This window comes from Panthera onca, chromosome A1 (genome assembly GCF_046562875.1).
Source record: "Panthera onca isolate mPanOnc1 chromosome A1, mPanOnc1 haplotype 2, whole genome shotgun sequence".
Classification (NCBI taxonomy): Eukaryota; Metazoa; Chordata; class Mammalia; order Carnivora; family Felidae; genus Panthera; species Panthera onca.
The window spans coordinates 227399732-227409180 of NC_138339.1; positions in this window are offsets into that span (position 1 = coordinate 227399732).

The following is a 9449-nucleotide window of genomic DNA, read 5'->3' on the forward strand; positions in this document are numbered from 1 at the left end:
CAGACTATGAGTTCATGCCAATCTCTAAAGTACGGAATGTTGCATTATTTCTTCACTTTCCCAGATTACTAACAAGGTTTGAGCATTTTTCCTATGTTTTTTGGACGTTCCATCTACTTTCTATTTAAGTTGTTTCCCCATTCCATTTGATCACTTTTCTATTGAGTTGTTTGTCTTTTTCTTAGTGATTTTTAGGAATTCTTTATATTTCTGTACACAATTCCTTGTTAGTATAGGTTAGAAATATCTTCTCTCAACCTGCCATTTGTTTTTTAACTTTATTTAGGTCAATAGTAGATTCCTAAGCTGTTGGATACCAAGGTTAAAGAGTCAGAAAGGTGGAAGGACAGTAGGTATGGTTGGATTCAGTAATATTAACGTTTATGTGTTTAGAAACAGAGTTATTCTATATCCAGTAGAAGACAAAGTGTCCGGGAAGTAACTTGCTGAAATTGAAAGGAGAGGTGGATAGGATGGCCAATGAACCCTGAGGCTGGCGTGTCTATTTTATTGAGCACCTGCCATGTGCCAGTAGCTGTTCTAAGTGCTTTATGTGTATTAATGCACTTAATCTTTTCAACAATCTAATGAGGTACTATTACTACATTCCAGATTTATAGATGAAGAAACTGAGGCATAGATGAAGTAAAAAGCAGAGGCAGACTAGGTAATTTTCCCAAACTCACCCAGGAGGTAAGAGGATGATGACATCTAAACCCTGAAGCTGGTTCGAAAGTCTGTTCTTAGCTTCTATCTATATAGTCTCTAGTGTCTCATGTTTATTATTATGATGGCAAGATTTGGGACAGAGAAAAAGATAGAACCAGATGTTAAGGGCTTCTGTATTTAAGTAGTTGATGGTGTGAATTTAATTGTTGTTTCAAAAATTTTATTTCTAGATTTAAGTAAACTGGAAAAGAAAGCATGTGAATTCAGCCGTTTTTATTTCAAAACCAGCTAATTTCCTCTCTGCCTCCCTTCCACTTTCTCTCTCTCCCTTCCTTCCATCTTCTGTTTAATCTTTACACTACTTGACTATACACCCCAAGTTTTCAATATTAAACTCTATCCTGATAGTCATTTTGTCTAATAGCCTAAGCACAACCATTAGCAACTTCAGATATGCACCACAGCCAATTTACTAAAGTAATTATGAAACAGATAATTCTTTGTTAAAGTATGACACTCCTTCCTTTTATCCTTAGGTGTTTACTACTCTCATTTGGATTCAGAAAAGTGAAGAAAACATTAAAAGCCTCTGATTTTTCAATGCCTCATGTAAACAGGTTTCCCTGCTTATATAATAAAAGAATCCTTTTTTTCTCTTATCTCTACTGTTGTCTCCTCCAATGAAAATAATTTCTGATACTTTTCAGTCTAAAAAAAACCAAAAATCACCATAAAAATAATGAAAATTGAAACTTATATAATGAATAGGAGAGGACAGCCTCCTTCAGCCCAAAGAGCTAGAGCAAGCAAAGACAGCATGAGTCAAAAATGCCATGTGCATTAAACCAGCTTGGTCTTTCGGCTCTCAGCCTATTTATCTAAAGTCACAATTGTGTCACCCACTGGTCTTTACACACATTCACAGTCTGAGGGAAGACTTGTCACACATGGATAAAGAGAAGAGAAGCTGCTTCATCATTTGCCATCAGGAAGTCGTACATTACTCTTAATTAAGAGAGACCATGAGTTACTTTCAAATGCTACTCAATATATTTGTAAGCGCTCTCAGCAGATCAATGTCCACTGGCTGATGACCCTGTCAGCCTCTCCCATGTCACCTGGTTTTGGAGCTAGAGGATGTCTTCAAACACCAACAGTGTGGGGGTAATTAATCAGGAAGATTTAGACTAGAAGTCTTCCCTTGGGATAACTAAACAAAAATAGAGGAGGGGGCTGAACGAGTTTTGTTGTGAGAACAATTGTGACACCTTCTATCACTTATTGCCAAAATATTCCCATTATGCAAAAAAAAAAAAAAAATGTAGGACTTGCTTCCATTACATAGTTGCTGAATTGTTTCAGTTGTCTTTTTCTTCTTCTCCAAATTAATTTTACGGTTGGTAAGGGGCAGGGATTGTGGCTTGTATTATATTTCTTTTATATACACAGTGCTACTCCCTTAGATCTGCTCTACCTGCTATCAAGGATAATTACCCTTATGTCAATTCTATAATCCACACACCTCCTCTCCTTACTGCCTAAGTCTAAGGACAGATTGACCTAATCAAGAATAGATAATTATTCCCCAGTCATTATTTCTGTTCCCCAGTGAACAGATTATCAGAATTGTCCTCCTGGTATTTTATTGCATTATTGTTATATTTCTAACTTGAGAAGTTAAAACTAAAATGCAATTTTCCAGAACAATTTAGTGTGCACACGTGTGCACACGTGCACACACACACACGCACACACACACTAATAATAAAGTCTCAAAATAATTCAATTCAATTTAAACTTTTATTAAACTTTTATTGCGTGATAGATACTGTGTTAGGTACTGAGGATAATATAGAAATCAGTAAGATGTGGCTCTGGCCTGGGAGAATCCAATCACTGGTAAAGGAGACAGACAGAGACATAAATAACTCTAAAATGAGACAGTCTGCAATAAACACAACTCTGGAGGAATAAATAAAACATTATAAGAGTGTCCATTATATACATAATTACAGAGGTATTAAATCACTAGGGCTACGTGTTAAAATATATAAATAGGAGCTACAACTAGAGTCTCTCTCTTTCCACACACAAATATAGCACAGCTCTGCATATCGGTTGACCTTTATTCCAAAAATTATCTTTGTAGTATCGTTTTCTATGTTGATTTCAAATGTCCGTTGATGTCTCTTGCTAAATTGGCATCTCTCTCCTGGAATGTCATTTTCTTTGTTGCTGCTTATCTGTTCTCCATCACTCCAGGCTTCTCTCTCTTTGATCCCCCTTTACGTATTTTTTCTCTTCATTCTATCGTTCTACTTTCTCCTTATCTACTTCTTCCTGTATCTGCAATGTTTTCCCAGCCACAATACTGTCTTCTCTTGTATTATTATACAAACCGTAGAAGTGATTTTCTTTTGAAGAGAAAATGTTGTCAGGAGGAAAATAATGTCTCTCAAAACAATCCCTTCAACTATGGATCAGGCTGATTCTTGGAAAGAGGAGCAAATGATCATCTTCCTTTCTAATTGTCCATGGCTCTATTAACCAAACTTCTGGTCTTTGTGTATAATGAGCAGTTGACAAAGGTAAGAGAAGGGACACGAACTAACTACTTTTGGTCAGAATGATATTGGGCATATGGTAGGAGAATATGTACTCAGTGATTGATAATTGAACCTCTTCTGGTAGGATAAGGGTAGTAAATATATATAAGCTTTCGATTCTATGTTTTGTCTTGTTTTGTTTTGTTTTGTTTTGTTTTGTTTTGTTTAATTTTGAGGGCCATGGGACAGTCTGGTCCTGGATTATCCCCTTTTCACAAAGAAAGAAAGAGCTTAAGGTCCAGGAATATCACGTGGTACTATGAATGTCCCTGAGAAACTGGTATAGGAACCTTAATCTTTGGACTCTAAATCCAGTGCTCTTAACTTTGAAGCTTAGCATCTAACACCCTGGTACTAATGTGCAGAACTTGATGGGGACACGTCATTTTTAAAATTCATTTGATAATTAGGATTTTATACTCTAAAATGCTCATGATTAAACAGAACCATTAGGAATTCAAATAGAACTCTTTTTTTCCTGTTTCCTCTTTCAAATTATGCTCTGCTGATCTCGATTAGGAGAAAAATATTGTAACTGTGGTTCAGCTTGTAGTAGTGATGCTTCACCAACCAAGCATGGGATGGAAGTTCAAGAAACATCAGTGGAGAAAAGAGAGCTCTTCTCATTAATAAAAGCAATTAGTGTGTCCCCAGCTGAGCAACCAGCTAGCCCAGGGTGTTCTCTGTGCACTGAAAGGCATCTAAGCACAGTCTGTTAACTGGGCAAGCTACTCTTGGCAGGAAACTAAATGCTGTCATTGATTTTAATTGTCCTCTCTGCTTTACAACTCCTGATTCACAGCTGATTGTGCTTAAGGGAAAAGTTTGTTCTTTGGAGAAAACTTCCACTGTGTCCAGCCCTCTGAGACAGCAAAAGTAGTTCGCATTTTGAAAAATCAAAATGGCACATTTAATTTCTCTAAATATCAGGGCAAAAATTTCCATGCCTAGTGACTGATTTTGAATGAATGGTGCCTGCTGGGGAGTCACAGGTGGAAATGATAGTCAACTCATTACTATCTTCTGTCATATCTCTGAAAATGAAGTCCCAGGGCAGCAATCCTAATGAAGGCAGGGAAGATGTGGAGGTTCCAAGTGAGATTATGGATGGGATTCCTTTGACCACTGGGACCAAGGAATCCACACAGTTTGGAGAAGTTTCAGCATTTCCTTGTCCTTACAAAACATCCTCATTACTTAGCAGAGCAGGGTTTGGTCTGTTCCTTCAGATGTTAAGAAATAGACACACTCTGCTGTCTTTGTTTAATGATGAATTCGCTGTAAAAATGGACATGGCAATAAAAAGGGAGAGAAAAATATCATATCTGGCATAAATCTGGTCCTCAGGGGCAATTGGAACATAAGTCATTGCCTTCCATAACACAGCTAGCTCTAGGTAGCCTGCAACAGTACTGGTGACCTAATGGCCATTTTAGTTGCTTCCAAACTCAGCTCTCCTCATCCTGCTGCTTATTTCTTTTCTGTTAATAAATAACTGACCCTTATTTTTGTTTCCCTAATTCTTCAATTCAGCTTCTACTCTCTTTTGGTTTCTTTATACTGCCGTTTCTCTGGGTCTTGACTTTTCCATGCAACTTTAGTGAATTTTTGTCATGTTCTGATTGTCCAGAATTCCTAATCATATCAACTCCCCATTCTAAGGAATTATTGATTATGTGCCATCTTGGTGGAGATGATGTCTTATTTCTACAGTGAAAATTAAGGGGTCCTGATCTTCTCTCTCCCTAATTTCAGGAACTCAAGGTATAAGCACTGACTTAGGTCTTGCCAATGTGATTATTACTTTTAAGACTTCAGATCTCGAACAAATGATGGAAGAATCTGAAACTGGTTAGAGGGCTTGTTCCTCTCATTAGCAGTAGCATATGCAGTATATATTGGTTTTTGGTGCATCACCTTGGCTTCTGTTTATTTTCCTGACTTTCTGCATTTCCTCTATATCTCCTATTTTTTCTGTGCTTCTTAGAGGTATCTTTCCAATAAATTCCTTTTTCCTGTAAAATATTAGAATGTAAAAGCCACAAATAGCGGGAAGTTTTTCTGCTTTGTTCAGAAATATTTGTACTAAATATTTAGTACATCAAGCAGTTCCTGGCACAGAGTGAGCATTCAATGAATATTTATTAAATAAATAAATGAAGAAATGGAGTGCCAGTTGTTGTCACTTGCAGTCAAGTTTCCATGATGCAATACTGGAAAAGGAACTCAATACACAGAGCCCTGTGGTATTTCTCAGTAGAGACGATTTAGAATTCAAGGACTATTGGTGAAAGGGATGCTGTACATAGGGAAGGCTATAAAGTTATTTAAGGGATATTCTTCAATCTTTGAGTCAAAGTTTTTCTGAACACACATGGGTGAAACTCTACAAAGCTGGAGAAAGAAGGCCCCAAAAGTAATAGGTTGAAAAATTCCCTAAGTTCACACAGTTTTTTTCCCCTACAGCCAGACTGGAAAGACCTTGTACTACATGGGGTAGAGTCTTCAGAAATCTTCATCTTAGTAGTTGGGCTAACTTATACCTAGGGTAAAGGTTACTCCAGACCATCCTAGCAAACTTAAAAGAAAATCTTGAAATAATTAAAATGACTTGACGAGTAAATTTTCTGTGTGCCAGAAGCAACATGGTTTAAAGGAATACAACAAAATTCACCACAAAAACCATAGACATTTCACAATGTCCAGCATAAAAAACTATCAGGTAGGAAAGAAAGCAGGAAAATATAACCTATATATAAATGGGAGGAAAAAAAGGAATATAAAGAAATAGGGAAGTGTTGTCATTAGTAGATAGGGTTTAAATAACTATTATAAATATGCTCAGAGATGTAAGGAAAACATAAACACAATGATAAGAAAAACTGAAGATTTCAAAAGCCCCCAATGAAATATCTAGAGGTTAAAACTACAATATATAAAATGAAAAATATGCTAGAAATAATTAATAACCTATTAGATACTGTAAAGAAATGGTCAGTGAACTTGAAGACACAGCAGTAGAAACTATCCAAAAGAAAACAGCACAGTAGAAAAATGAGCAGTCTTGATGAACGGTGAGACACTATCAGTCAGTCTAACAAATGTGTTAGATTGAGAGGGAGAAAGAGACAGACAGAGAAGTTGAGACAGAAAAACACTTGAAGAAATAACAAGTAAAAATTTTCTGACAAGATCAACCCACAATATAATAAGTTTTATAAACTCCAAACAAAAGAAACATTAAGAAAACCACATCAAGTGGTCAAGTTGTTGAAAAAAACAATGATAGAAAATATTTGAAGCAACCAGAAAAATATAACACCAGATAGAAACAAAGACAAGATTTACAACGGATTTCTCATCAGAAGCTATGTTAGCCAGTGGATTATAGAGTATCATCTTTTGAGTATGGAAAGATCAAGTGACAATTCTATATCCAATAAAATGCCTTTGAAATATAAATGTTAAATCGAGTCTATTCTAGACTGCATACATATATATACACATATATAAAAGTTTGGAAGTTAATCACACCCTTAGCCTATAGGCCAGCAACTTCATTCCCAGATATTTACTCTCCCAAAATGAAACTGTATGTGAACATACGATTTGTACTCAAATGTTCATAATTGCTTTATTTATAACAGTTCAAAACTGGAAAAAAATCTAAATGCCCATAAAGCATTGCATATATATAAATAATTTGTGGTATATTTATCTAATCAGCAATTAAAAAATGAACAAACTCTTGCTATGCCAAAAAGTACAAATGTACAAAATCACTAGGTTGAGTGAAAGAAGCCAAACACAAGATTATGTGCTTAAAATCATTAGATATGTATAATACATATATTGCCATTTATGTGAAATTCTAGGCAAACCATAGCAAAAGCAATCAGGTCAGTGGTTGTCAGGGGCAAGAGGTGGAGAGAAGGAATAGAATGAAAAGTACTTCAAAGGGATTTTTCTAGGAGGATGGGAGTATTCTGTTTCTTGATTGTGAGAATGGGTATATGATGTTAACTTGTGCTACCCAAAAATATATGTTGATGTCTTAACCCCTAATACCCCACATTGTGAACTTATTTGGAAATAGGATGGTTGTAGATTAAGTTATACTAGTGTAAGTGGGCCCTAATCCAATAACTGGTGTCCTTATAATAAAAGGGAAATTTGGACACAGACACACAGGGGGAACTGCCATGTGAAGACAGAGGCAGATATTGGAGTTATGCTATCACAAGCCAAGGAACACCTGGGACCAGAAGAAGCTGAGAGGGGCAAGGTAGGAACTAGTGCTAGAGACTTTGGAGAGAGCATTCTAACATCTTGACTTTGGACTTGTAGACTCCAAACTGATACAATAAATTTCTGTTGTTTTAAGTCACCTAGTTTGTGGTACTTTGCTATGGCAGCTCTAAGAGATCATAAAGCTATACACTGGAAATCGGTGATCATTACTGTATGTAAATTATCTCTCAGTAGACCTGATTAAAAACGGGGCATTGGAAGCCAGGAATGCTGGAGGGAATCCATCATGAACCCCTAACTATATTCCCAAGCAATTCTCTTTTTTCTAAAACTTGAGTCTGAGAAGTGCTCTCCTCTGTTGGCTGAATGAAATGGGATTTCCAACTGTGGCAAAGGAGTGGAAAGGCAGTGGATTTCAAGGAGAAAGAAGTTATGTGGTCACCCTTCACGTTTTCTATAATCAGCAGCAGAGCTGAGGTGGCAGTTTGAATGGTCTGACCTGCAAAGAGTTTTGGTGATGGCTACTTGTCTGTGGGATCCCTGGGACACAGATAGATGGCTAGCTCTCTAAGGCTCTCCCTCATTTGTAAAGTAAAAGTAAAAAAATAAATAAATAAATAATGCCCTTGAAATATGCCATCCTAACAGAGATTCAGAGTCTCTTAGACAAAACTTGACCTGAGTTATTTTACAAATCAGATCTTTAAAGCACAAGGACTTTGTGACAACCCTGCAAGGTACTCTGATCTGCTTAGCATTACACTTTCCTGCTAGATTTCCACAAGGAGACCTATGTTTATTAACCAGGGAATATATATATATATATATATATATATATATATATATATATACACATATATATTGGGGAATGGGATAAACCTTAAACTATATGGAACTTTGTGCATTGTCAATAAATACTAATTTCAAGGGATCCTGCTACCTGTCCAAGTGGAATTTATGGAGCCATGATAAAGTTTGACTAAAATCTTCATGAAAAAACATAGTGGGATTTCAGATCCAATCAGTGATTATTCTTCAACCTAGTATAGAGTTGAAATATTTACCTTCCATAACTGGAGCAAAAAGATGACTCACTTGTTCTCTCTTGTTAATAACAGCTTTATCGAGATACAATTCACTCCCTTAGAGTGGATAATTCAATGGCTTTTCCTATATTCAGAATTGTGCATCCATCACCACAATTTTATTTTATTTTTAAAAAAATTTTTTAATGTTTATTTTATTTTTGAGAGAGAAAGAAACAGAGCATGAGCAGGAGAGGAGCAGAGAGAGAGGGAGACACAGAATCTGAAGCAGACTACAGGCCCTGAACTGTCAGCACAGAGCCTGATGTGGGGCTCAAACTAATGAACTGCGAGATCAGGACCTGAGCCAAGTCAGATGCTTAACCAACTGAGCCACCCAAGGTGCCCCCATCACCACAATTTTAGAACATGTCACCCTCAAAAGAAGCCCATACAAATATCTATCACCTCCAAATTTTCCCATCACTCCTAGCCCGAGGAAATCACTAATCTGCTTTCTGTCTATGTATTGCTGACCTGGACATTTTCTATAAATAAAGTCATATATATGTCTTTTGTTTCTGGCTTTTTAAAGCTAAAAGCATATTGGTTTCAAGGTTCATTCATGTTGTAGCATCTATTAGTAATTCTTCCTTTTTTATAGCCCAACATCAGTTGATGGTCATATAGGTTGCTTCTACTTTTGGGCTATTATAAATAATACTGCTATAAACATTTGTGTACAAGTTTTTGTGTGGACATTTATTTTCATTATGTCCTAGGTGTGATATTGTCAAATAATAGGTTTCATTTTTTGAGGGACTGCCAAACTGCATTTCCAGAGGGGCTGTACCAACTACTTTGGGGGTTCTAATTTCTCCACAGCCTTACCATAATT